Source organism: Apium graveolens, chromosome 8 (genome assembly GCF_009905375.1).
Source record: "Apium graveolens cultivar Ventura chromosome 8, ASM990537v1, whole genome shotgun sequence".
Taxonomy (NCBI): Eukaryota; Viridiplantae; Streptophyta; class Magnoliopsida; order Apiales; family Apiaceae; genus Apium; species Apium graveolens.
Genome location: NC_133654.1, coordinates 211,950,588 through 211,955,518, shown reverse-complemented (window position 1 = coordinate 211,955,518; position 4,931 = coordinate 211,950,588). Strand labels below are relative to the sequence as shown.

Sequence of the window (4,931 nt, the reverse complement as noted above, 5' to 3'; positions counted from 1 at the left end):
ACATAGCCAAAGAATCAACCTTCATTGATAGCGCTTAGAGCTGGGCTGCAATAGCGGTAGCTGCATCAACTTCCAGAATACCTGCTACCTTGCCTGACGTCATCCTCTGAGTTGGGTTTTGATGCTCATTTGCAGCCATCGTCTCGATAAGATTATACGCCTCAGTATAGCTTTTAGCCCATAAGGCGCCTCCAGCTGCTGCATCGAGCATGGGCCGAGATTGGGCCCCCAAACCATTATAGAAACCAGTGATCACCATCCAATCCGGCATTCCATGATGTGGACATTTTCTCAACATTTCCTTGCAGCGTTCCCAAGCCTCGCACATAGATTCTGTAGGTTGCTACGCAAACTGAGTAAGAGCACTCCTCATAGCAGCAGTCTTTGCCATCGGATAAAACTTCACCAGAAACTTTTGTGCAAGATCTTGCCACATAGTGATGGACCCAGCTGGTTCAGAATGTAACCAGTCTTTAGCCTTGTCCCTTAGTGAGAATGGGAAAAGCCTCAACCTGATAGCCTCATCAGTCACGCCATTATACTTAAAAGTGCTGCAGATCTCGACAAAATTCCTTATGTGCATGTTGGGGTCTTCAGTTTCCGCTCCTCCAAAAGAAACAGAATTCTGCACCATCTGAATAGTGCCCGGCTTGATTTCAAAGGTGTTAGCTTGAATAGCCGGATGAAGGATGCTTGACTGAATGTCATCAATTTTAGGTCGAGAAAAATGCATAAGAGCTGGATCAGCTTGAACAATACGATCTCCCATGTTTACTGGTTCTTTCTGCTCATTTCCTGAATCTGAATCCTCAAAATCTAACTTCTCCGGAATATCAAGAACTTCGTCTGTCTCCTCGGCTGTATCTAAAGTCCTCTTGCGAGCACGAGAACGAGTTTGCATAAACGCTTGCTAAAGTACCTGAAACACAACCAGAAAAAATAAGTAACTACTACGTCCTAATCACTGAGTCCTAATGACCAATGATGGTAAGTACATAAACTAAACAAATACGCCGAGTCCCCGGCAGCGGCGCCAAAAACTTGTTAGGGCGAAAACACGCGCTAATATTCACGCAAGTATACGCGTTCGCAAGTAATATAGAATATTTTCTAGTTCGTTCCCTCAGAGACTCAGACTAAATTATTGTCTAATTAAACTCACTCACCAATGTATGATTACTTCTCAATGTTAAGATAATAACACTTAAAATTGTTGATTAAATATTAACTATAATTAACTACTTAATTAACCACTTAACTAACACTTCAATTTATCAATAATAAAACACTCATGAGATCACAACTTCATTATTACTTCCTTCTATAGCCATTGTTATTACCTTTAGCATGTGACAGTGATGATATTAATCGAATAACACGAAACTGATAAAAGCCAACGTTCATTGTACTAATACCATTCCACCAAGCATCCACAATTAAGATAGAAGTTGAATAGTCATCAATTATGTTGAGTTCCTATATGTCTACAGAAATTGACAACACAACGATTTAAGAACAAGTTATTCCTTTTTGATTACATAGGGTAAATAAAACTGTTAGAGTTACCCACTAATCATGCACAACGTACATGAACCTATGCTAGCATGGCAAGTTCTAAATCTCAAGATCCACCGTCGTTTCACAAGAGATTAACACCCTATCTTATATGTTCGCGACGCACATAAGATGAATACGCACAACCAATACTAGATATCAAGCAATCATCACACACTAAAGTATTAAACAATTAACTAAAGAATTCCATAATAAATCCGTTGCAACCCCATGATCACGATTAGCCCATAATAGAACTTGTCGCCATCATGGGTTCATATGAAATCATGATAAACAAACACAAGAAAATAATAACTAAACTAATTATATTAAAATACAGTACGTCACACGAGTAAATAAGTCAAAGCAAGAAAACTAGCATCCAACGTTACAACGAAACAAGAATCACAAGAAAATACGCTTCCTCTTCGTTGCGGTGTGCTAAATCGGTCTTCTTCCTTATCTCCTTCGCTTCTTACGTAAAACACAATCTTCTTCTTCTTAATCCCCCCATGTGAAAACGTCTCAAATCTACTTATATAATAGTCCCATAAAACTCAGATTACATAGAAGTTGGAAGCCAAACAGAAGTAGAAGTCTAAAATAATTCAGCAAAATTCCCGACCCTGCGCGGCCGCTCAGCATAGCTGCGCGGGCGCGCAGGCCTCCACTGGAAAAAATCCAAGTTTGCTCTGTTTCTTTGCCGTAATCTGTCCGTTCCTTTCCTCTCGCAATGGTGAACACATGCCAAGGCTTATTCTTGATGATTCCTCCCCCGAAATGCAACTAATACCCTGAAATGCATAAACACTAGAAAAACACATCAAATACACAAAATACTTGATTTCAAGACACCAATTTAAGCCATTTTAAGACGTTCTAAGTGGTATAAAATGCCACTTATCAAATCTTCAGGGGCTGAATTAATCCGCTTGGTCGTTGATGTTCTGCCTTTACTTTCTGACAAGTATAGCACTTCGCAACCCATTCTGCCACGTCTCGCTTCATATTTGGCCACCAAAAGTTCTTCTTTAAGTCTCGATACATCTTGGTGCTTCCCCGGGTGGATTGAAAATTTCGAATTGTGGGCTTCATGGAGGATCTCATTCTTTAATTCAGGTACACGAGCAATCCATATTCTGGATGAAAACCTTAGTATCCCTTGCTCATCCTTTTGAGTATTAATCTCCTCTCCAGATAACTGATTTTTCTCTTTCTCCATTACTTCTTCTTGACACTTCTTTATCTTTTCCACTAGTGTTGGCTGAAAGATTATTGCACGACAAACTTCCTCGACTTTTCCATAAGCACAAAGTTCCAATTCCAATCTTTCGATTTCTTCAGATAACTCTTTTGATGTTATCATCATATTTAGTCTCTCCTTCCTACTCAGAGCATCGGCCACTACATTCGCCTTTCCAGGATGGTAATTTATCGAACAGTCATAGTCCTTGATCAATTCCAGCCATCTCTTCTGCCTCATATTGAGCTCTTTCTGAGTAAAAATGTACTTTAAACTCTTCTGATCCGTGTAGATTTCACACTTCTCTCCATAGAGGTAGTGTCTCCAAATCTTGAGTGCGAACACTATGGCAGCTAGTTCCAGGTCATGCGTCGGGTACTTTAACTCATGCGGTTTCAACTGTCTTGACGCATACGCGATCACTTTACTGTGTTGCATCAACACACAACCCAAACCCTTATGTGAAGCGTCACTGAATATTACAAAGTTCCCTTGATTATCTGGAAGTACCAACACCGGAGCTGTTACCAACTTCTGCTTCAACTCTAGAAAGCTATCTTCACATTCTGCACTCCATTCATACTTTTGATTCTTTCTGGTTAACTTGGTCAATGGCGTGGCGATCTTCGAGAAATCCTTGACGAATCTTCTATAGTATCCGGCCAATCCTAGAAAACTTCGCACTTCCATAGGAGTCTTTGGCCTCTCCCAACTCATAACTGCCTCAATCTTTGCCGGATCCACTTTAACTCCCTCATTTCCAATGACATGCCCCAAAAATTGAACTTCCTTTAACCAAAACTCACATTTGGTAAACTTGGCATACAACTTCTCTTTTCGGAGTATCTCCAATGCCATCCAAAGGTGCTGCTTATGTTCTTCTTCCGATTTAGAATAAATAAGGATGTCATCAATAAATACCACGACAAATTTGTCCAAATACTTCTTAAATACCCGATTCATCAGATCCATAAATACGGCCGGAGCATTGGTCAATCCAAACGGCATTACTAGGAATTCATAATGCCCATATCTGGTCCTGAATGCGGTCTTGGGAACATCTTCTTCTTTGATCTTTAATTGATGGTATCCCGATCTCAAATCAATCTTCGAAAAGCATTTTGCTCCCTTCAACTGATCAAAAAGGTCATCTATCCTTGGTAGCGGGTAGCGGTTCTTGATCGTTACCTTATTCAACTCCCGATAATCTATGCATAGACGCATACTCCCATCTTTCTTCTTTACAAACAGAACAGGTGCTCCCCATGGCGACGCACTTGGCCGTATCACTCCCTTATCCAATAATTCTTGTAGCTGGCTCGCCAACTCTTTCATTTCTGCTGGTTCCATCCTATATGGGGCCTTTGAAACTGGTTCCGTTCCTGGAGCAAGGTTGATTTCGAACTCGATTTGTCGATCTGGTGGTAAGCCTGGTAGTTCGTCGGGAAACACATCTGGGAACTCGTTTAACTACAGGGATATCTTCCATACTGGGGCTGCCTTTTTCCGAATCCACTACATAAGCTAGGAACGACTCACAACCTTTTCTAAGTAGCTTCTTAGCCTGAACAATTGTAAGAAATAATTGCTCTTGCCTCTGCCCCTTAAATACTACCTTCCCTCCACTCTTCGTCTTTAAATACACTCTCTTGGTCTTACAATTAATCTGAGCGCTATTCTCTCCTAACCAATCCATTCCTAAAATTATGTCAAACTCTCCCAACTTGAAGAGTATCAAGTCGGCTGAAAACTTATACCCCGAAATATCAATCTCACACTTTGGAAAAAATTGATTCACAGGAATCTTCTCTTGGTTCGTAATTACCACATTTACTACCTCACTCATAACCATTTTATCACATTGAAGCTTATTAACAAAAGATTCAGATATGAAAGATCTTGTTGCTCCCGAATCAATCAATACTTTAGCTTTGACATTATTGAGTAAAAGTGTACCTGCTATCACCTCCGAATTCTGTACAGCATCCTTTATCTTCAAATCGAATGTCCTTGCTGTTGCTTGCGGGGTTGGTGCGGGTGGTGGAGGTAATGCCAATACCTCAGCTGGAACACTTGTACTGGTACTTGCCACATTCATCAGAGCTTTGACTGGTCCGGTTGCCTTGCACTCCCT

At 40.7% G+C, this 4,931-nt stretch overlaps 1 non-coding gene across 1 annotated transcript; it reads left to right on the top strand.

Moving 5' to 3' along the window:
* Positions 1-269: 269 nt before the first annotated feature.
* LOC141681777 (small nucleolar RNA R71) lies at positions 270-376 on the top strand. The gene has a single exon (XR_012559200.1). It is a non-coding gene; the product is annotated as a small nucleolar RNA R71 (small nucleolar RNA).
* Positions 377-4,931: the final 4,555 nt, after the last annotated feature.